At 41.8% G+C, this 25,003-nt stretch overlaps 1 protein-coding gene across 4 annotated transcripts in view; it reads left to right on the plus strand.

Annotated features, from left to right (window-relative positions):
- Window positions 1–25,003, plus strand: part of SAMD12 (sterile alpha motif domain containing 12) — a 240,620-nt gene that overhangs the window by 164,205 nt on the left and 51,412 nt on the right. For 3 of the 4 annotated variants that reach the window (XR_016348684.1, XR_016348685.1, XR_016348686.1), the window contains one exon: window positions 3,096–3,300. The exons of the other annotated variant lie outside the window; for it this stretch is intronic. The gene's annotated coding sequence lies outside the window, so the exon portion shown is untranslated. The remainder of the gene's footprint in view (window positions 1–3,095; window positions 3,301–25,003) is intronic. 4 annotated transcript variants of the gene reach the window in all.

The raw sequence follows: 25,003 nt of genomic DNA on the forward strand, positions 1-25,003 counted from the left end.
TATCCACTTAAAAGAAAGGGGGGGCAGCTATCTGCTAACTGACTGAAAGAAACACACACACGGGTTCTCACACATACTTGTTTTAATGCAGTGTAGAGAATGGGCAAAATAACTCATTCAGATTGATAGTCCATATGAAAGCTGATGATAACATTTTCTCCATCAAAAAGGGGTAAATATGAATTACTTGGGTCTTGTTATTGAGAGCAAGTAAAATTAACAATAAAATTCAAAGGATTTGCATGTGATTAACAACAAGGGGAAGAAGAGACTACAGATGTGTGTTTCATTGTGGCCCTTAGAATGATTTCTTATGAGTGGCAATTATCCATATTGATAAGAAATTCTCATTTGAATGATTGTCCAGTGTTGGAATATACCAGTGTGCCACCCAATTCTAGGCAGGACTGAGAGTAACAGAACACAATTATTTATATTCTTGCAGAACTTTTAAAGCTAGTATGATAGGTTTTTGATCAGAGGTTCCAACAATATCAGAACATAATGGGTTCATTAAAAGGTCATACAATGATAGAATACTAGAACTGGAAAGGATCTTGAGAGGTCATAAAGTCCAGTCTTCTGCACTCATGGCAGGACCAACAACCATCTAGATACTATCTGGAAGATGTTTGTCTCACCTGCTCTTAAAATTTTCCATTGATGGAGATTCCACAACCTCCCTAGGCAATTTATTCCAGTGCTTATTGCTTAACAGCTCTGACAGTTAGGAAGTTTTTCCTACTGTCCAACCTAAACCTCCCTTGCCACAATTTAAGCCCATTGTTTCTTGTCCTATCATCAAACATTAAGAATAATAATCTTTCCCCCTTCTCTTTATAACAACCTTTTAGGTACCTGAAAACTGTTATGTCCCCTCCGTCTACTCTTTTCTAAACCAAACAAACCTAAATATTTCAGTCTTCCTTCACAAGCCATGGTTTCTAGACCTTTAATCACTTTGTTGCTCTTCTCTGGACCTTCTCCAATTTGTCCACTTTTTCCTGAAATGCAGTGAAATTGGGACACAATAGTCAAGTTGAGGCCAGAAGAATTACCACTTAAATCTTGCTTACAACACTCCTGCTTTATTTCTGCAACAGTGTCACATTTTTTACTCTCATATTTAGCTTGTTGTCCACTATGACTCCTAGATCCTTTTCCTCAGTACTCCTTCCAAGACAGTGATTTCCCATTTTGTATGCATGAAACTAATTATTCCTTCCTAAATGGTGTACTTTGCATTTGTCCTTATTGAAATTCATCCATTTACCTCAGACAATTTCGTCAGTGTGTGTCCAGACCATTTTGAATTATAAGCCCCCAAACCTCTTGTAATTCCTCCTAGGTTGGTATCATCCACAAACTTTTTAAACATACTCTCTATGCTGTTATCTAAATAATTGATGAAGATATTTAACAGAACTGGTCCCAAAACTGATCCCTGCAGAACCCAACTTGTTATGCCCTTCCAGCATTATTGTAACCAATTGATAACAATTCTCTGGGAATGGTTATCCAACCAGTTAGGCACCCATCTAATAATAGTCCCATCTATTTTGTATTTCCTTAATTCATTAATAAAAAGGTCATGTAAGACTGTATCAAATGTTTCTTTAAAATCTACCGCTTCCCCTTCTTCCATAAGCCTTGTTATCCTATCAAAGAAAATTATTAGGTTGGGTTTGATGTGATTTGCTCTTTACAAATCCATGCTGACCGTTACGTATCATCTTAGCATCTTCCAGATGTTTGCAAATGGATTCTTAATTATTTGGTCCATTATATTGCCTGGCAGAGAAATTAAGCTGACTGGTCTGTAGTTTCCTGTGTTGTCCTTATTTCCCTTTTTATAGATGGAAGCTATGTTTTGCCCTTTTCCAATCTTCTGGAATCTCTCCTGTCTTCTATGACTTTTCAGAGATGATAGCTAATGGCTCACATACCTCTTCAATTAGCTCCTTGAGTATTCTAGCTTGCATTTCACCATGCCCTGGTGACTTGAAGACATCTAACTTTTCTAAGTAATTTTTAACTTGTTCTGCTGCTATTTTAAATTCTGAACCCACCTGATTTTCACTGGCATTCACTATGCTGGGCATCCAATCACCATCAGCCTTCTTGGTGAAAATAGAAACAAAGAAGTCATTAAACAATTCTTCCGTTTCTACATTTTCTGACATTGGTTCTCCCTCTTCATTGAGTAACAGCTCTAATTTGTTTGTCCTCTGCAAATCAATGAAAGAATAATAATTAAAAAGTTAGATGTTTATAAATATTTAACTTTTTGCTTTCAGAAGATGAAATGCACCCTTTCCAGAAGGTCAGCACATGGGATATGCACCATTTGAACAGGAATTTCAGTGATCATGCAGACTCTTAAGCATACCTTTAATTCAATATGCTTGGGAAGTGTGTGTGTGATTTTCAGCGACCTCTATCATAAAAAAAAAATCAAGCAGTGATATGCTGCCCATATTTTAATTAAAGGTTCCAATAAAGAAATCCCCCCTTTAGCTTGTAATAATATGCTGTAGGCAGGAAGTATGAGGAACATAATGCACTTTCTGATAACCAGAGGCAGGGAGAGCAAACAAATTATGTGAACATGCAGTTTTCTGGAGTTGTTTATAATTTGTTCCTGAACAGTACTTTCAGTTGGATAATTTGAGCGGTATATTTTAGATGTATGCTTTAAAGGGGTGGAGGGTTCAAAGAGTATGGATATCACCTTTGGGGAAATGTATAAAAAAAAATACCTTTCATTCTTATGTGGTCTCATCCATTCTTATGGCAAATAATGTGTTCTTGAGAAGTAGGCGAATCAGCCCATGGATAAGTCCCCTCTGGTGTGACCTAGCAGCTTCCCAGTAGGGCATAAAATATAGCACAGGAAGTGAAATCACCTGAAAAATCCTTCATTTGGGTGGCAGAACTTTAACAGGAATTCCCCCAAAGCCATTTATGGAATGAGCTCTAAACAAGTAAAAGCTTTGCCTTTTTTTTTTAATATCCTGATAATGTTGACACATTAGTTCCAGAGCAGTTCAATGGAGACAATGGAATTTTTCACCTTCTGTTGACTAATCTCACAGATGGAGCAGCCAGGCTTTGTCTATCCTTATCAGGCAATCTGCACTGTAGGGACTGATCCCCTGGTAAAGATCCACTGAATTGACTGCTGATCACACTCCTGTCGACTCCGGTACTCCACAGAATTGAGAAGTGTAAGAGGAATTGCTAGGAGAGTTTCACCCGTCAACCCTCTGCAGTGGAAACACCGTGATAACTTAATCTAAGGTACAGTGACTCCAACAACACTATACACATAGCTGGAGTTGTGTAGCTTTGTTTGACATTGCTCCATAGTGTAAACCTGGCCCAGTGTTAACAAAATAATGAGAAGAAAGCACAACAACCTGATGATCATTTACAAACAAGACAATCTTCAATCTTCTGTTTATCTCTGTCATTCTGTTTTCACCTACTCTATTTAATTTCTATCACAAATTGTTTCATTTTATTATGTTGTTGCACTTGTGCTTTAGTAAAGAGGATGGATACAATTTAAGCTCCAGACAGTGATCTTGGCTTTGCACAGACTTCTTAGGTAAGTCACAATCTTTTTTAGCTGAGTTTTGACAAATGATTGTGCTATTTAGTTGTTGCACTGCTAGGAGTAACTACCCACCTGCTTCACTGGATGTTTTGAGGCTTTGGATGTGTCTTCAGTAAAGAATTAACTTACCTCACAAGGCCTGGTACTGACTTTCATTTTTATGGGTGGGTGCTCCACTTCAAGTCCCCATCCTACTCCACGTCTTCTACCAAGGCCTCCACTCTGCTCCACCTCCATTCCCTTCCTACAGCACTTTCCCCCCTCCCTGCCACTCAACAGCTGATCAGTGATTGGCTGGTGGGTTTTGAGCACCTACTAATTTTTTTTTTACAGGTGCTCTGAGTCCAGCCACAGAGCACTGATGGAGTCAGCCTGTTCTGTATATTCAGGTTACTGCTCTTGAGTACCTCAAGGCAGAGAAGCCACAGTGCAAAATAATACTCAAAGTTATTGTATCCACACTGTTGCTCTACTCACTTGCACAGCACTAAGACTGCTGATGGCACATCCCACAATTTTTTGCATTGTATTAAGCTGAGCTCCATTCACTGTTTCATAATGAGTTATGGGAGAACTTGCCTGCCTTTTCTGGGTACATAGGGGAATTGTGGGAAGACAATGCTTATATACCCTGCAGAAGGATTATGTTAGCAGGTAGCCAGTTGTACTTGTTTATGTTTAGCTCTTATGGTTCTTAGACCAACCAACTCTAGTTGAAAGCATTGCCATTCTGGAGTTAAGCGGTTTTGTGTGTAGACAGAAGTCAAGGTAAGGGTAACGATTGAGTTAGCACTTGAGTTAACTTTACAGCGAAGATAAGCCTTTTGTCATGCTATTAAAATCCTCTGAAATCTATAATGGAAAGGTTGCAAGGCAAGGTATAAAAGTTATTTTATAGTGCTGAAAGGTATTATTTTGGTCAAGTACAGTAGTTAAAATCATAGGAGAATATTCCACTAAATCCTTGACTCCATGACCTCTTCTGCTTAGTCTTCTCTCAGTTGTTTGTGTTGATCAGTCTCATGGCTAACTCTTTTTGTATTCTCCAGGCCACTAGCATTTTTGATACTCTGGACTTCTGCCAGAGTTCCTAAAGGAAGGAGTTAGAGGGCATCTCCTCTATTATGCAGACATCTGAACCTCATTTTTCAAGTTCCAAAAGTCCTTTTAGTAGTAGATCTTGCTTTTTTTAATGAGCCTCATTATAGCTAATTTGTTCAACTTTGTGTGAGCTGCCATATGGCATCAATGGATACCTAGTGAAAATGTATTTATTATCTCATAAAACATATATAAAGATGTCAAATGCACATAATTAAAGGAATTCTCTTTGAGATATATTCTTACCAATTAACCACCTGGAGTTTCCTGGCCAAATCTTAATCAGTTCACTGACGGAGGACATCTTGAAGATGTATGCGTCATGAGTCAAGCTGGGATATAGAGCAAACATATTGGTGATGCTATTTCAAGTGTCGCTGAGACAGGATCACAGAACCTGTGTGTTCTTACTGTGGAAAAGCTATCTATTTCCGTCTCCTTGAGAAATCGCTGCCAGCACAATGGGGAAAGTTAGCAACACAGAAACCTTCCTTCCCTCTCTGCTGTGCTTGGTGATGGTAGAAACTTCAGATCTAAAGGGTGACATGGAACATCAGGTGGGGCTAGCACGAGCACCTACCTCCTGCATGGGACTAGCCAAACCCTTCCTCTCCTTCCGCATGTGGGGCTAGCTCAAGACTCTTGTATGAGCCTCTCTTCCCAGGCTAGGCTGGGACTGTTGCTTGCCCAAGCCTTGCCTTCCCCCCATCCAAGCCATGCCTTCCCATCTGCATGCAGCTGGCATTGCTGCTCACCGCCCCCCCTCCAGTCTCATGCAGGAATAGGGACTCATATTAGTCCCATGTGGTATCTCATGCCACCCTCTTTAGTGCTGAGGTTTCTACTATCACCAAGTGCCCACCAGAGAAGGAAGGTTTCTGTGTTCCTCTGCACCCCTTTTCTTCTTGGGGAAGAGGGATAGCTCAGTGGTTTGAGCATTGGCCTTCTAAACCCAGGGTTGTGAGTTCAATCCTTCAGGGGGCCATTTAGGGATCTGGGGCAAATTTGTCAGTGATGGTACTTGGTCCTGCTGTGAGGGCAGGGGACTGGACTTGACCTTTTAAGGTCACTTCCAGTTCTGTGAGATAGGCAGGGCTCGACAATCTATGTAATCTACTCACCATTGGCGAGTAGATTACAACCCGGAAAAGCCGGGTTCAGGCAATCTGCACATGCACAGATCACCAGACAGCATGGCTCAGCGAACCCTGGAGATAGGTATATACTTCTTGAGAAGTCCCATAGCTTTTGCCAAATTATCAGATTGGTGAGAGTAAATTGGACAGATGAGCACTTATTCAAAAAGACAAAAGTTTGAATGGCTGGGATAGGATTTTAAAAAGGGACTATCCTGGCCAAAACAGGACATGTGGTCATCATATGCAAATCTTGCTCCTGTGGCAAAACCCCTCCGTAGACTTTAATCAGACCAGTATTTAGCTTTCAGTGAATAAGAAATTGTGAGAGACTCATCAGAGGAACCCATCATTTCAGATCTCACTTTACGAAAACAATGATGTATTCATTACCTTCCCCAAGATTCAGGGTAACTGGATTTCCAGTTCAACACTTCTTCTGCAATGCATGTCTTTCCTTCATTCTCCCCTAGCTGGGAGAAGAGGATCATAGATTCTTTTACATTTCTGCTCATTAAATTCTCCCGAGGTCAGTCTTGTGCTAAAGCTCACAGTACAAGAATCCATGGGTGCATTTGCACGTATTAAGGCAGTAAGAACTTCCCAGCCTTCCACAAAGCATAGTTCTGATTAGGCAAGACCACTGGTGGACTGGATTCTTGGATCTTCTGCTGTAAAGGCAGAAACATTGTAGATGTTATGCATAGAGACATCCAGCCAGTTTCCAATGTTAATCTTTTGTGCATGGGTTTACTGGAACTTGTGCTGAAATTCTATTGCCTAGATATTGTAATCTAGCTACCGCATGTATAAGTGTTGGCACTAGAATAATGCATGATTAAGTAGATGCTAAGACTAGGCTACACTTGTGGAGAAAATCGATATAAGATGTGCAACTCCAGCTGGAGCATAGCTGGAGTCGATGTACCTTGCATCAACTTTCTGAGGAAGTCCCGCAGTAGGAGGTCAACAGGAGAAATGTGCCTGTCGACTTCCCTTACTCCTTGCAAGGAATAGGAGTACTGGCACTGATGAGGGTGCCCATTAGTATTTGATTTATGGGTCTTTACCAGACCCACTAAATCAAACCCCAGAAGATCAATCACCAGAGAAGTAGAGACGTGCCCTAAGTTGGAGCCTCTCTGAAAAACTGGATTTAGATGCATTGTGATTTACTGAAAAACATTTGTGTCTATACCACAATTCAGTGCTCTATTATGAAGTGATTTGGCAATTACTAGTCACCATTAGTGAGTACCTTTTTCTCTTTGCTATTGTTGCTTTTAGCACAGAGCCTCAAATTCAGCAAGTGCACTAAGGAATGTGTGGGGTTGTTACCTAGTAACAGATAGCCTTATGAACTGGAAAGTGATTTAAATTAATTGAGTGTTAAGTTTTTACTGTTAGAACAATCTATGTTTGTGAGTGACAAGGATTGAAAGTTGAGGAGGCTTGTGACCCAAGAATAGAATGATTCTGTGTTCTCTTTAAAACTATAAGGGTTCAGGAGCATTGAGAAGTATCCTCATGTACTTCACCAAAATAATATGAAAAGAACTATGTTTGTTCAGTTTAAATGCAGTCGTCTTTGGGTTTAGACAAGACATTACAAACAAGGTCGCAGTTGGAAGTGCCTTTCTTGTGGTAAATTATGTAAATATCACACATTATTGCTGGATTAACTGTCAGTGCTTCTCAAGGGTTTAAATCTCGGGCTGCATCTATACTGGAAAGTTTGGTGACAAAAGTGTTGACATGCCTAAGTCACCAAAACTGAAAACCAGTCAAACCTGTTTTTCTGCCTTTTATGGTCAACATGTCATAGCCACATTGTTAGCACCCCAGAACAGAAACAAAGCAATGTGGATAATCATACCACAGTCTCTGGCATCACCTTCAGTTGCTAAGCACTGTGGTAATACGCAATATAGTGCTATGCATTTTGGGAATGTGAAAACGTCCTCTCATCTACCTCTCAGCTTCCCTGCCCTCCCTAGGCCACTTGAATGATGGTCCTTGCTATGAACTCCAGTATCTGCTTTGAGAAATCACGGATCATACAGCTCTCTACCATGTTGTGTTCAATGTGCATAGGACATCGCGCCTTGCAGCAGGGCTACTTATGCACTGAATAGGGGATGACAGCATAAGTGGCAGTTGTGGCTCATGCTAATTGCCAGAGAACATTTTTGCTCATCATTTTGGGTAGGTACTCAGATGGCAAGCCCAAGCTGCTGCCTGTGCCATCGCCACTTCCCCCTATTGTTAGTGTGTTAGCACATATCTACCTGCCTGCTTTGGGAACCACAGACACTCAGCTGCTGTGTGTAAGCCTGGTTTAACATGAGTAGTTAAACCTGGGTGAAGCCTCATTTCTTGGGAACAGGATTAGGGAGGTAAATGGCTCAGCAGTTGGAACCTGAATGTCTGTACTAGCCAGAAGGCAGGGAGGATGGCACTCAGAGAGCCATTTGCAATGGTCAGAGTAACAACGAATAAAATAAGGCTGTAATATAAGATGAGGTTGAGTAAGTCATGCATGCTGAGTGCTTGGACAGAGCATACTCTACAGGGATTGGCTCCTACAAAGTAACCCAAAACATGTTAGTACAGTGTGTCGTGTAACTGCATATAGAGGAAGAGTGTTTCTGTGTAATTTTGGATGAGTGGTATACCTTACTTGGATCTACACTTCAGTCTGAAAACCACAGCATACCTTTTGGTGTATGCCAAATAAAGAAACATGAGTGAAAAGACTGGAGTCAGACTGGTTTCTTGAGGAACCGAGGGGAGGTGGTGTTGGAGGAATACCAACATAGTAGTGCCATGACTTGGATTCCCAACTGTGTAAACATAATTTAAATGGGATCAAGAGCGAATCAGCACCTCTGAAAATCAAGCCCCTTATTCAACTGCCTAAATATGAATTTAGGTTCCTAAATTTAAGCACACCTCCCTTCCCCCACAAAAAATAGGTGCAATTGAGTACAAGGGCCTGCAATCATAGAGCATAATATGTGCTCTTCTCTATTGGATAGGACCTACTGGAAAGAAGCTGAAGATTTTTGGGGGGTGGGAGCAGAGAAGTAGGTTAATATAATTAGTTAGACTTACATTTAGAGATAATTAAAAGGAATATCACAGACTTAAACAAAAAAGAATTTACTAAAACAGTATGCAAATTTCAAGGTAATTAAAACTTGAGGCCTTCTTACTAGACAGTATCTCTTTAATTGATGCTAAATGTGAGCAGATCAAATAAGTAAACTTTCTATTGTGTGTTTGTTTTCACTCTACAAGCTGATAATTGCTAATGGTCTCTTTGAATTATTTTTCTATCTGATCTGTTGGATTTCATCATTAAATTACTTGTCTTTTGGGGTTGGTGATTACTGGTTGCGTTGGATACAGTGAGTTAGCCTTGTCTAGTTGGAATGTAATGGAGCACTCATTAAAGAAAATAAGTTATGAACTCGTGACAATAAAGAAGAAAACCATCCAAAACACTGACTTCTCAATTTGCTAGTGAAAGGGAAAGATCAAAGGGAAAGGTACCTGAGCCTAATAATGTGCAGAAAAAATCCTTTAGGAGACTCTGGAATTGGTACTCACTAAGGAGTATTCAAGTCAGGTCCCAAATGCAACCAAAACTGGATTTTCTATAGGGTTTTGAGCGGACAGGAGAAATGGGGAATCTGTGGGTGAGATGAACTGTGGATCTCTGCACAGTGCTGCACTAGGAGAGAAGGACAGTGAATGTGAGTGTATAGCAGAACATGGACATACAAAGCCAAAATCCCTCAGGAGGAGGAAGTGTCTGCTGCTTCTACCATATCTTGCAGTAGTTGCTGTGACCTAGATGCACACCAGTGGCACCTATTTCATGGAGGAGCTGAAGATTATGCACTTCATGCCTTTTGCAAAGCATCCTGTTGAGTACTCGGATGGATTTCAGGGAAGAACAATCTGAATGTTCACATAAATGCCAGCTGTCCCTCTTATTCTCCTTCTGCCTCTGATGAAGTAAACTAGGTCCAGGGGCTCCCTGCTAGAGGCCTCGGGGTTCTGCTACACCAGGAGTGGGCAATAATTTGGGGGCCCACTTTACCAATGTTGGTAATGGTCACAGGCTGGCCCCAAAAAGGGCAGGGCCTTAAGCAGAAGGGAAGAGGTGAGTCCTTCTAGGAGGAGACTTTGTTCACTCCCCCATGGGGTGGTGGGTTACAGGGGGCCCCATTTTGCTTGGGGGGGGTCCATTTTGCCAGGGGTGTGTGCCACCCAGAGGGACTCACTAGCTGATTGGAACAGCTGATGGTTCCCTCTAGTGCTGTGTGCCCCTGGTGGGGGAAGGAGACTTTGTGTGCTCCTCTACCTCCAGGTCTTGATTGGCCTGAGGGTCAAGGTGCGGCAGGGCAGGCTGCGGGTCAGATCAAACTGCTCAGTGGGCCGGATCTGGCCTGTGGGTCATATCTTGCCCACTCCTGTGCTAGTGACCCATCCCAGGAAAGGAGCAGTGGGAAGGTCCTCCAAACAGACTAGAATGGCTGCAGGGGAAGCAACCACTGAGGACCCAGAAAGGCCCTTTAAAAAGGAGCTATAGTGCTAGAGCCAGTTAGTTGCTGCTTGGAGCAAAAGAAGAAAGGACTGTATGTCAAAGAGCAGCATGACCAAAGATGGTCTGTTGGTGGGGAGCACAAGGCTCCTGACTAGTTAGGAGGCTAGGACTTGAGTTTAAGATGGTTTGCTGGCAGGGACCAGAGCAACAAGAAAGGGAAGGGGCTTCTGGCTGACTGTGGACTGAAGGAAGCCCTGAGATTACAGCCCCACCAGGGCTGGACTGCTTTAAAAACCATGGACACCCCCAAACATACCTGGATAAAGAGTTCTCCTATTCCAATACATTTCAATAGAGGCTAAAGGTGTCACTCTTCCCTTCCCCACCCTTTTGCACCCAAATGATCATCATTACTTTCAGATGTTAAAATCTATATTTCATTTTGCTGATAAAGTTGAAATAATTGCAGCAATTTCAAATATGTAAGACTTCCAGGTGACTTGTAAAGCTCTGGAGACAGAATAGAATATAAGCTTAGACCTAGAAATTAGAAAAACATTTGAATTTTCAAACAAAGCATGTAGAAAATGTGGTTTCTCTCTTAGTTCCTGAAAGGTGAGATAAAAATCAGTTCTTCCTGTTTTGAATCCTGTGCTTCACACTAGTATTGAGCCCTTCAAAGGTCCAGTTAGTTCAGCATATAAATGAAGCTGACTTTTGGAACTATGGTTTGTGGTAAAGTGAAGAGAGGATTTTTTTTTAAGAGTTCAGTATATAATTTATTTAAAATTCACCTGGCCAAAGCTCTGGGCATAGGTGCAGAAAATGAATACAAAACAGTCACCTACAGCATACAAATGAATAGCAAGGTTCAAAACTAAAAAGCCCTTTCAAAATTCTGCTGTCCTTCAAACTCAGGTTTTCTCACTACAAACTTGTGTCCAGTAACTCTGCATCATTGCTTCAGGAAAAATTTGGGAGAATGGAGAAGGAGCCTTAAAACACAACCCAAAGGTCCCCAAACTGGGCAGACCAATAAAGGTGGGGGGGGGGGGGGAGATTGTTCCAGTAGCATGGCATTGATGATTTCCTGGCTGTAACACTTTTGTTTGGCAGAACTCACTGAAAAACTTGGAGGCTGATTATATGAATAAATAGATTTGTGAGGGAGCAACAGCTGTCCATTGTAGGAAGGACATTTTAAGTATATATCTTAAGGGAGCCATTCAAGTCTCCATTTCCTGGAGAAGTAAATTTAGACCTGTGTTCTAAAAAGAGTGTTTGGAGTTACTTAAGACAAAATGGTAGGTAGGATCGTGAGCTGCTAAAGAAGCCTTTTTACTATTACAAGAATCTGTGACAAATAGATCTTCAACAAAGAAGCTACATTTCCGATAGAGAATAACCTGAGGAGAGAATGTTACATCAGTGTCATTTATATAACTGGCTAATGTGCATTGTCCCCTTCTAGAAGCTGACCATCTTAGAAAATAAAAGTCTGTTCCTACTACCAGATAATAAACTTACTGCTTTATTTCAATTTGGTAGATAACTGTGTTCCAGAAGGCTCCATGGCAGATGTTAGGGAGTATAAATAAGAAACTGTAAGACAGTTGCAGACTAGAGTTAAGGATTAAGCTGTTATCTAATTTGAATTAAGGGTGTGAATGTTTAATTGGTTAAGAAGTGGGGGCTGGAACAGTTATGTGTCTGCCATGGGCAGGGACTGCTCCAGTCAATGGTCCACAGCAGCTTCCCTCCCAAACACCCTCTCTTCAACCAGTTAAACAAGATGTTTAACCAGTTAAACAGGATTTTACATCCCTAATTTAAATGGGTAACTTACAAAACCTTGCTAATATTTTAGGGTTTTTTTAGTGTTACCCAAAAAGTGTGTGTCAATCTCATACAGTCACTTTGGGGGTACAGATGGGACTACAGGTATTGTGCTTATTTTGCTGGCATATGATCCATTGATATGCTCCTTGTTACCTGCAAGAAGACTGGTTACATTTGCACTGTTACACACATTATGGCCTTTCAGCCATTACTCCAGAGAGCTCATTATTCAGTGGCTTATAAAACACTGCTATCAACGTTTGATTGAAACTCCACATAGAGATAGACTATCCAGAAGAATCTCCTCTCTGCCACCACCTTTGCACTCTCTGCCTTTTTCTTCCATATCTAAATAACAAAATATAGCATAGTTTTAGTATTTTTTGAGCTTCCATGTTGCACGCAGAGCCTTCTGGGAGATTTGGACAACTCTGGAATGTGACTGGATTTTTTTTCTCTTCCTTTCCTTTCTCCATCTTGCCCTTTCTAGCCTCTTTTGAACCTATTTGTTTTCCCCCTACTATCTCAGGTCCCTCTAGTTCCTTAACTGTATTCAAGTTCCACACATCTGCATAATGCCAACCCAGTTCTTTTCCTTCTCAGTTCAATCAGCAGCTGTCCCAACTGTGCTCTGACCAGGTCAGGCTGCACTGTGCTAGGCACTACATAAGCCAAATGACAGACAGTCCTTGCTCCAAAGAATTTACAGTCTGACAGGTGGAGGAGACAAGAGGTCAGTGTGTTTTAATATAGATGAGCTGTGTGCATAATTCTTATGTTTAGTAAGCCACCCAGGAGCAGCAATCAAAGAAATAACAGCTCAGGTGGCAGGTTTCTGTAGGCCAGGTGGCAGGAGTGATTTTGAGAGCACTTGAAGGTGGATAATATGGTGGCTTTCCAGATTTTGGCACAGAATTCTTTTTGTTTCTGCTCCCTGTATTTAGAGCAGATTGGGAGAAAGCATGGAAATCAAAGGTGGAAAACCTGTGGCCTGCAGCCACATGTTGCCCATCGGGGTTCTACGTGTGGCCCATGAGACATTTTGTGTACCATTGCCCACCCACAGGGTTGCCAGATTCCTCTAGTTTTCATCCAGTTCATTGTTTTCCTACCAGTATTACTGTAGTGACACACTCGTAAAACAAGGGTACGTGAAGTCAGGTGCATGCTGACTGCACACAATACTGACTGTAAAAACCATGCACTCTGGCGGCATCCAGTCAAAGTGCTGCTATGGTTCAGTCAGCACCCCCTGCAAATTCTAGTTACGCAAGTGCAGTTAGCAAAACTACCCTATCCCAGGAGGCCATCTTGGTTAAAATAATCACTGAGATGAAGGAAGGCCACTCATGAGGCCTACTCACTAGCCTAGGTACTGGAAATGCTTTGGTAAGGATTTGGGAATCCATTTATACAAGTTATAAATTGTGTGAGAGATTATGAACTCTCTAGGTATCTTTACCAAGCTGCATTTTGAAGGTGTTTGGGTGTGCTGAGGGGCCATGACCCTCCCACTTTTTACCAGCCTTAAGAGAGAGCAGGGGCAGAGAAGAGCAAGCAAGAGGTAGGATCGTTGGCTCTAGAGAAGAGGCAGAGCATGGGCAGGGTCTTGAGGGAAAGGATAGTGCAAGGGTGGTAGCTAAAGGAGAAAAGAGGAAGGGGCGAGGGCTCGCAGGGGGAGGGGAGGGGTGGCCTGTAGGGTTGCCAGGTGTCCAGAATTGACCCAGACAGTCCGGTATTTTCGCCTCCTGTCCGGAAAAAAAATCAGAAAATACCGGACACCTAAAATGTCCAGTATTTTCTGATTATTTTTTTCCCCTTCTAGGAGGCGAAAATACCAGACATCAGGCAACCCTATAACACACTCAGCAACCGGTGCCTCCTGCCCCTCTGCCTGAACCTCCCCTCCTCCTCACTTACCTGGTTCTGCAGGGGAGCTCTCTTCCTGCACAGAGTAAGAAAACAAGATGGCTGCCGGCAAAAAAACCCCAAAAAACCCAAAGGCATTGAAAGGGCCATGCTGGGTTTTTTGGATTTTTTTGCTTAATAACTGTAGGGGTCCTTTTTTTCTCAACAGTGTTTTTTTGGGGGGGGAGGAGGGGGAGTGTTCGGTATTTTTGGTTAAACCATCTGGCAACCCTAGCGGCCTGGAGATTCAGAGGGAAAGGATGGGGCCATGGTTTGGGCACCTGTGCTCCCCCTGTTAGGGCATGTCCACCCTTCCTGTGTCATCTGTTTTCCTCCTTGAGCTGACATCTAGCCACACAGAGATAAAGGGCTAACAATAAAGGCTAGTTGACTTTATGTACCCAATCGTTGGAACTCTATCACTCCCGACAAAAGACTAGTCTCTCCCCAGGGGAACAGGAGAGGGAACCTTGATAATAAATTCACCTGGCAGGGGTTTGTATGTATGTAGAAATGCTGGCAAGATTCAAAAGGACAGAAGCCATGCTCAGAGGCCATTTTCTCCTGTCCATAAGGGAGAATCAATCCAGGATATAGTGCCTCAAGAGACAGGGGACTCCCTGCCTGGACACTGATAGTCCCTAAGAATTCCCAAGAGAAGAGTGAGTTAGAAAGTGAGGAAATTGATGCAGAGGTGTGCCTATTCTGTTTGTTTGTATGATTAACTATAAGGGAAGGAGCATAAATGTGTAAGGGGACTGTTACCCCTTACTAAAACTCTGTGGGAGTTTTTTGGTTTACCAGCTTCAGAAGGGGAAGGGTTCATGAGACTGACAGACCCCAGAGACAATGGAAAGCAGTCAACACTCCAGCTCAGCCTGACTGACAGGTTGTAAGTGGGGATTGTTCTGTCTCTGTCTCTGAACAAACAAGCTGTGTGCAGAAGAGGTCCTGCAAAAACAGAGAGCTGAAAGAGGAGTACAAGAAGAAGCCCTGCAGCGACAGAACCAGACAGGCCAAGCAGTGCAGACCCTGTGTTGAGCAGCAGACTGGCAGTGCTCAGAAAGCCAAAAGGAACAGAGAAACAACACAAGGAGCTGGAACTGGCCAAGCAGCACAGCCTGCAGCTGGATGTGGTGAGCTACTGGGACCTGCAAAGTGTGGGGAAAGGCTCTGGACTGGGAGAGGGGTCTGGCCACTTAGAGACTGAGGCTGTGTGGTCACTGCCAGTGCAAGTGTGTCCAGCCTGCAGCCCCTTGCAGTACATCCAGGGCTTCTAAGGAAGAGACTGTGAACTGTCCTTACACTCTGCAGACTGCTGTGTTGATGTCCCTGTGCTACAGAGCAGGGCTGTGTGTTCTCATTTAACCATTCTCATTGTTTCTTATTCTATTCTCTTTAATCAGTTGATGTTTAATAAATTGTATTTGCTTTGAACCTTATGAAGTGATCACTGGGCCAAGAAGGCCTGCAGTGTAAAGAGAGCACCTCGGAGTGGGGACACCCTAACTCCTGCCCCTAGTGACTACAAGGTCAGGGATTAAGCCCCAGGAAACCTGGGCCCAGCCTTGTTGGGGTTTCAAGGGCTCTGCTACTCAGGAGAGTGGAGGGGGAGCCCTCAGGATCAGGGAGCCGCGGGGTAAAGGAAGTGGGAGCGGGGACTCAGATCCTTTCGCTGGTTCATTTCACCGGGGTGTATAGAAGCCAGGAAAGTTCCCCACAAGAGCGGGACCATTCCCCCGCTTACAAATGTATTTTAGACTCTGTGCCAAATGTGTGTCTCTGTATGTTAAGTGCTTCACAACTGCCACCTGGCCCCGAGAGAGGTAAATGAGAAGATTCACACCCTAGAGGAGAGATCTGAGACAGACGGGGTGTGTTTTAAGTATGGAGGTATCTGAAGGGCCACTGTTGTGCCCAGAAGGGTTAGATAGCTGGATTGCAGGTTCTTTAGACTCTGAAACTTTGAGTTAAGTAACAAGAACACCAGATGCCACATTCTTCTTCATTGCACCAAGGTCTGTCTACAGCTGCATCAGAAATACACTGGTGTAACTGACATCAAGATGCAACTAGGCACTTTACCTGGGAAAAGCAGTCAACAAACACTGCTGGAGCATGTACTTTCATGAGTGCTTAATGCTTTGAAATTAAAATGAACGTTTTGAAATATGAAGAATACCTTTTGTTGAAGAAAATGCCCATTTTAAGATAGGTTTGTTTTACAGTATCTCAGAAAATGCTTTGCGTGTGGTCCTGTACAAATGTGGAGAATACCTCTATTTATTTATTTATTTATTTTATTTATTAGAAGAAGATTGTAAATTTTACCCACTTTGGAAGATATTTCTGGCACAAGCGTGGGTCAAATACACAATGTAGGCTTCCTGAAAAGATAGCAGAAGAGAATGGAAAATGAAACATGGCTGTTTAGAATTGAAGGTTATTTTCTTCATGGGATTATACAAAAACTGGATTTTATTTTAATGAAAATTCAGTCATCTGAATATTTAGTTAGCCCATGGAACAGTTTCAGTGATCAGTTAAAGAATGTGTGTGAGTGTATATTTATTCTGTTAATTGAAGATGCTACCTCTTAAAATTAATGAAGATGTGAAGTAATTATTACTTTATTAAATTGCTGCTTTTCCTGCAACACCGACCATAGCAGCTGTTCTACTATAGTTAGTAAATTGTTAGAGAAAAAGGTTTGGACTTCACCATGCAATCTAGTATCAAGTAAGCAATAGGTTAATTTAAAAAAAAAATCTCGATAGAACTTGCTTTTTATTCTGGAACTACCAAGTACTTAATGGTTTTGAATTTCCTTTCCCACGAAGAAATAAAATATTCAGAGATACAAGTTTAGTTTATGACTGGGGAATTATAAAGAAGTTTGTGTTCCTGTTCTTTACCATTAGGAAGAGGTTGTATTTCTGAGAGTTCACATTCAAGACAACAAATTGGCTATGCAGAAGATGAAATTAAGCAAATTAGCAAACCAGAGAGATTTTTAAAGAGCCATTATTGATAAATAGGAAAATGCTCTCTCCTGAATATTAAGAGTGTAGGGTTTATAAAGTTATAAAATGACTTGCAGACATGATTTAGGTCAATAATAGAATCCTAGGACTTAAAAGGACCTCAAGAGAGCTTCTTGTCTAGTCTCCTGCATTCAGGATATGACTAAGTGTTATAAAGACCATCCCTCATATGTGTTTATCTAACCTGCTCTCAAAAATCTCCAATAAGAGCGACTCCAACACAGGCAAATTTACCATTGAGCCAATTGTTCCATTACACCGGGCTCAAGCTCAAGCTCAAAAGGGCCCCGGCCATATCTCTCCTCACTGGAAGTGGGAGCCTGCAGAACATGATGGGATGGGAGCTGAGAGTCCAAGTTACCCAAGAAGTTATAGTTCCTTGGCCTGCTCCCTGCCTAGAGAGCTGGCCCTAGAGCAGGGAAGAAACTACATTTCCCAGCAATCCCCTGTCTGCTAGCAATGGGAGAGGGAGGAAGGAGAAGCTGGGAGAGCTTTACACAGCACTTGCTGTGAATGGAGAGCCGGCTGCTAGAAGGGGCCGGTGCTGCAAGTGGGGAACAAGTGTGCACAGAGGAGTAAGTGACTTTGGCCAAATATCCCCCTCAGAAGCCTTCCCCGGACTGGATTAGGGATGCTCATGGCTTCAGTTTGCCGCCCCCAAGAAGGAATTGGGAGGACTGAATGAGTAGGCAATGCACCTCTGTCTGAAGCCTAGCAAGGGAGCTATGTGGACACCACCAGGAGACGTTAATATGATAAGTAAGGGAGGGAAGGCTCTATTAGAGGCCCTGGGCAACTTTAGGTACAATACCAGGCACAGGGAAGGATTTGACTCTATTTCCACAGTCATGGAAGCAGTAATGGGCTTTTCCTTTCCAGATGTATCTAATTCTCAGGCTACATCTACACTGAGAGTTTTCTCAGCAAAAAATATGCTAACGAGGGGCTCATTTGCATGAGTTGTGATCTCATTTGCATATTTTCTGCTGATCTGTTTTTGCACAAAACCCCCTTTTTTCCACAAGATTGGTCTACCTCCTCTTTCAGGGCATAAGGATCTTGCGGGAAAGGGGTGTTTTGCGCAAAAAGAAAACATCCACACTGTTTGGTTTTGTGCAAAAACCCCTCGTGCAAAAATGGATCGGCAGAACATATGCAAATGAGATTGACCCGGGAAAATTAGTCCCTCATTAGCATATTTTTTGCCGAGAAAACATAGTGTAGATGTAGACTCAGAAAAGGAATCTAGCATCTCCCTTTCACATTTGAACAGGAGTGCTCAAGTTCAGTTTGGGCTACTGTTACTTCATTTCTCAAATCAAATACTGTTCTAGTATAATTTGTAGTAGAAAAAGAAGGATAAAATTGAACAACACATGCGGGCATTTTCCCAGTGCTGAGACTGGAGTTGCTATTTTCAAATGCTATTGCCAGGTGCGTTTAGTTTTATTCTTTTAAAAAGACCGTAATATAGCTTTGGTGATTTCCCTACCAAAGCAAGAAGTGGAACTAAATAACAACAAAGGCATCTCAACTTTTCCACATTGTGGGACAGTTTTACAGTATGGATCCTGATATACTCCATTTGCACAAACTGAAAATTGTCCTACTTTACTGCAGTTCTGTAACCATGCAGGAATCAATCCTGTGTTCTGTGCACTTCCAAAATTCCTACTTAATTCAGAAATGCCTTCCTTTCATAACGATAGCACCTGATATTTTCAGCCCTTGTAAGCAAAGGAGGTTTACATTTACTATATATTCTTTGGCTCTTCTGCTATGCATGAATAGAAAAATGCCCCTGAAACCACCGTCCTGCTTACTATAGTACTGCCATACTAGGCCCTCATTCGGAAGGGCCAATAATGACTACATGGGGACCCACAAATGTGTTTGGCACTGGTCCCACAAAATGTTAATCAGACCCTGTTCAACAACCTCCCTAGGCAATATATTCTTTGGCTCTGCTGCTATGCATGAAGAGATATTCAAATACAATATCTAACAGGAAAATTCATTTACTAAGGGAAAATTCATTTACTTTTCCAAGGCTCTTGATATTGTAGACCAGGTTATTCCAAAAGTTAGTGGCACTAAGGGCCAAAGTGGAAATGTGCCAGAGACCTAAGAGACCACATATAATTTTTTTAAACATAACAAATAAGCTTGAATGTGTTTATTTTTTATCTCTACTTGATAATGACTAAAATGAAGGTGTTGAAGATGGGTTGGAGCTAATATTTACATTGCCTAATCTCAAATTTTTGCCAGCAAAATTGGAAACGATTATGATTAGTCTCTGTCAATAACCCTGCATTGAAAGTTCAAGGAAGCAACACAGGCAAACTTTCAATAACATAAGAACTCAGGTTCTGTAATTTAATTTACGGCTCTCACCATTTTTTATGGGATAGTGCCCCCCTCCCCAGCCCCTGGGACACTGGGGATTTCCAGGCATTATTTCACTTTGGGAGCTCATCAATACAGATCTATTCTGCTACAAAGAGCAAATAATGAATGCTGTCTCTCTCTGACCCCAGAAGGGGCTGAGCAACCATTTTCACAGTAGCCATTTTTTAAACACTAAGAAGTCACCAAAATACAGGACTATGTAGCACTTTAACCTAATAAACCATCTTGTTAGTCTTTAAAGTGCTACATAGTCCTGTTTTTTGTTTCAGCTACACCAGACTAACATGGCTACATTTCTATCACTATTCTACTAAGAAGTCACCAGTATTGGATGGTGTTCACCCAAGATTTCTGAAGGAACTCACATGTAAAATTGCAGAACTACTAACTGCAATCTAACCTGTCACCTGTCCTTGAAATCAGCTTCTGTACCAAATGACGAAGATTAATTGGCTAATGTGCTGCCAATTTTGAAAAAGGGCTCCAGAGGTGATCCTGGCAGTTATGGGCCAGTAAGCCTGACTTCAGTGCTGGGCAAACTGGTTAAAACTATAGTAAAAAAATAAAATTCAGACACATAGATGAACGTAATTTGTTTTGGGAAGTGTCAACATGGTTTTTTTGTAAAGGGAAATCAGGCCCCACCAATCTATTAGAATTCTCTGAGAGGGGTCAAAAAGCATGTGGACAAGAGGGATCCAGTGGAGATAATGTACTTAGATTTTCACTTAGCCTTTGACACGGTCCCTCAACAAAGGCTCTTAAGCAAAGTAAGCTATCATGGGATAAGAGGTAAGGTCCTCTCCTTCACTGGTAACTGGGTAAAAGATAAGAAACAAAAGATAGGAATAAATGGTGAGTTTTCAGAATGGAAGGAGTTAAATAGTGGAGTCCCCCAGGGGTCTGAACTGAGAAGTCTTTTTCAATGTATTTATAAATTATCTGGAAAAAAGGGTAAACTATGAGGACATTGCAGATAATACAAAAATTATTCAAGATAGTTAAGTCCTGAAGACTGCAAAGCACTGCAAAAGGATTTCTCAGAAGTGGGTGACTAGTCAACAAAATAGCAGATGAAATTCAGTTTGATAAATGTAAAGTAATGCACATTGGAAAACATAATCCCAGCTATACATACAAAATGATAGGGTCTAAAAGAGGTGTTGCCATTCAAGAAAGAGATACTGGAGTCACTGTGGCTAGTTCTTTGAAAACATCCACTCAGTGTGCAGCAGCAGTCAAAAAAGCAAACAGAATGTTGGGAATCATTGAGAGAGATATAGATAAGAAGACAGAAAATATCATATAGCCTCTATATAAATTCATGGTACACCTACATCTTGAATACTGCATGAAGGTGTGGTCGCCCATTGGAATTGGAAATGGTTCAGAAAAGAGCAACAAAAATGTTAGGGTTATGGAACACCTTCCATATGATTTAAGATTAATAAGAATAGAACTTTTCAGCTTGGAAAAGAAATGACTAAGGGAGGATATCACTGAGGTGTAGAAAATCATGACTAGTGTGGAGAAAGTAAACATAGTCTTATTTATGCCGCCTTATAACACATGAACAAGGTGTCACCAAATGGCATTAATAGGCAACAGGTTTAAAACAAACAAAAGGAAGTATTTCTTCACACAGTTAACCTATGGAACTCTTTACCAGAGAATGTTGTGAAGACCAAGACTATTATAACAGGGTTCAAAAAGAACTAGATAAATTCATGGAGGATAGATCCATCAATGACTGTTTGTCAGGATGGATAAGGATGATGTCCCTAGCTTTTGTTTGCCAGAAGCAGGGAATGGGTAACTCGATGATTACCTGTTCATTCACTCTGGGGCACGATGGACCTTTGGTCAGACCCAATATGGCTGTGTTTGTTATTATGTTCTTATTTTTCACAGCAAGCCCAGACACAGACTATAGAAAAATGAATGTGCTTAAGTCTAAATTTGTACACGTTGAAGTTAGGGATGGTAGATATTGTGCAATTAAATAGTTGTGTGTAACTGCATGAAAGCGTAGCAGTTACATGACTATTCGATACTCCCCGGAGGCAGGGTCAGCAGCCCCACTCCTGGGGAGTCCCCTGCCATTCCACACTGCTGCCCCTCTGTCAGAGGCAGCAGCGCAGGGTGGAAGCAGGAGCCAGTCCACAAGGGGAGCTAGTTTAAAAACAAGCTCCCTGAACAGACCAGCTTGCCTGCCACCCAGCGCTGCTGCCTCTATATCAGAGCCTCCCTGTGGAGAGAGGCTGCTCTGTGGCAGCAGCCCCTGTCAGTGGGGCGGTCGAGCCACCGGGGAGCTGATGCAGGAGGAACTAGCTTTTAAGCCAGGTCCCACCACCACTGCCTCTCCAGCCTACCCCCTTTACACCCTCCATGCTGCTGTCTCTCTATCAGAGACAGCAGTGCGGGGGGTGGGCAGGTGGATTCGATGCTCATGGGGAGCTGGCTTTGAAACCAGCTCCTCACAGGCATTTGTTCCCGCTCCCCTGCCACCACTGTGCTGCCTCGGATACAGAGACAGTGGGGGGGGGGGGGGGAGCAGAATGTGTATGGTCCACAAGGTTAAGTCATCTACATGGTGACATCCCTAATTGAAGAGCTCATCTCAGTTTTTTAACTTGTAGCTTGTTGAATAGGCAATAGAATTAATTATTTGGGACTATAGTGATAGGGGGAAACAACCTTGAATCTAAAATTCTGTTGCCTGGAAAAAAAGTGACCTTTGTCCTTGGGAAAAGGATTTAACAAAGAATGTTTAATAATCAGACTTTTGGTGTTCAACAATGTCACTGTTTTTTTCTGAATTTGTTCATTAGGACACCTATATAGGGAAACCTATATTAAGATGTTTTACTCTTTTCACATTGAATGATTGATTTGGATGATGTTTCCATTTTAATTTTAGTTTTCCTCTTTTTTCTATTTGCCAATAACCATTTAATCTTTGTTAAGGTTATACACTAAAATTTGACTCCTTCACCAAATGAGATTTAGACATGTGAATCTTAAAAATTGTTTGTAAAGTTGTATTTGTGTTGGTCCCAGAATATGAGAGACAAGATAGGTGATATCATGTCTTTTATTGCACCAGCTTCTGATAGTGGAAGCTTTCAAGCTTCCCAGTGTTCTTCTTGTAGCACTCTGTTTACTTTCTTCAAACCTAAAGAGGAATGTGAAGCTAGGAAATTTGGCCCTTCCATCAAGAGAAGTTAGGCCAGTAAGACCTAACCCAACCTTGTCTCAATCTTACAAATAAAACAATAAGAAATAAGGCATGTGGATTTTAATTTGTGAAGAGTTTTCTTTGCATTAGATCTTACTTTTCACAGTTTCTACAAAAAGAATCTAAACAGAATGTGATAACCCAGCCTTTCATAGTTGTATGGCTCTATGCCAGTGGTGAGCAACCTGAATCCCATTGGAGTTCTATGTGTGGCCCATGAAACATTTTGTTTACCATTGTTCATGCACTAGGTTGCCAGATTCTGCTGGTTTTCATCCACATAGGTTTTTTTCCTACCAATATTACAAAAGCGAAACTCACTTAAATCAAGGGCATATGAAGTCAGGTGCGTGCTGATTACACACAACATCATGAGAGCCAGGCGCTTCCTCTGTACCCAATCACACTGCTGCTAAAGATCCATCAAGTACATCCCACAAATTCTAAGTATGCAAGCAGAGTTAGCAAAACTTTCCTATTCTGGGAAACCATCTTAGTTATAACAATCTTGCAGCCCACTGACATGAAGGAGGTCCACTTATGCACCCACTCACTAGCTTAGGTTGCTCCTCACTGCTCTACACCAATATTGACAGTACCGGGTAACATTAATAGGGTGATCACTGATCTTAAAAAAGTACTGAAATTTTTGATAAACTGGAATTCCTTGCAAAATAATGGGACTGGCAGAATGATTGTTTTTATAATTTTTTTAGTAAGTATGTTCCATTATTATTTTTATTCGTGGGAAAATTCCTACTTATTAACAAAGACAAACAGCAGCAACATTTGTGCACTCTTTACTCTCACAATTGCAGCACTTTGGACAGGTTATCAACTAACAGTCATGTTCCTATCACCTTTCCTCAAGAAACAAGTCACCTTGAAGAATCTTCTCCTTAAGTTTCAAGGCATTTACTCCTGTTTAATCTACCAAGCCACCATCCCAGTTCAAAGTGCCCCATTAGCACATTTCCCCTAAGGAACATGGATATCCTGTTGAGGTGGTATAGTAGGTGGCAAGAACAAGCTTCAAAATAGCCAGTGCTTACTATGGCCAGACTCACCCATCCAGCCCATTACTTTTGAGCTTTTATGCTCTCTTTGGGTAAATCTCAGTCTCCTGGGGTATGTACTAATGACTGTAAATGAGGCTTTTGTGACTCCTCCCAATGCTGATGTAGCCAGTTGGAAGATGTTGGTCGCATATTTACAGGCTGCACCCATCAGCAAGGGTTGTCTTAGTCCTTCATAGACTTGTATAATGCCCTTTCCTTCAGTATTCAATGTTTATGATAGGCAATGCTTGACTTGAATCATCTGAGTATGCAATCGCATTATATGTAATAAAAATGTGCATGTATTATAAAAACTTAAGAAAACCTAACACATTCAGGGAACTCAAATGCTCTGGAGAACACAGGATATAAGGGTGGTATTTTCAGAAATGTTTAGTGTTGATCTAACTCCTCTCCCACAGATGTCAGTGGTTTCCATTTCAAAATCATGCCATGGCAGATGCTATTAGATGGATCATGTAATGGAATACCTTTTTCCTTACCTTGAATTTTGGATGAAGCATGTAAATTCATGAATACATTCTAACTTCTACAATTCATTTAGAAACGTTTACAAAAACGTCTGTGCTGTACTTGTTCACTAAAATAGCCATGTTGATTCTTTTTTCGTCTTATAAAAAGTGGTTACCTGGTTTTAGTGTTACATAGGTACCTTGCTTAAAAGTGTAGCTACACAATCTGCACCCAAAAACACGGTATCAGTTCTCAGACCCTTAAAACAGTATTGCTAGCTCTTATGGTTTTATCATGACTCTCTATGATATTTGGTGTTATTGAAGTCAGGTGATTACATGAGAATCTCAGTAATGTTCTAGCCTTTGTGGTGGCACAAAAACAACTTGAAACCTTGACTCCTACAGACTCAAGAACCAAGAGGCACATTAAATCCCTCAAGTTTATTATTTTTTCTAATACCGTATATTCCGGCGTACAAGACGACCTCTGATGTTAAAAAACATCCCCCAAAAATCGGGGGTCGTCTTGTACGCCGGATGCCCCGCCGCCGGAGCCCCTCCGCGGCTTTGATGCCCCCCCCGCCGGCTTCCCCCGAGGCTTTCAAAGCCGCGGAGGG

This window comes from Pelodiscus sinensis, chromosome 2 (assembly GCF_052426305.1).
Source record: "Pelodiscus sinensis isolate ZL-2025 chromosome 2, ASM5242630v1, whole genome shotgun sequence".
NCBI classification, from domain to species: Eukaryota; Metazoa; Chordata; order Testudines; family Trionychidae; genus Pelodiscus; species Pelodiscus sinensis.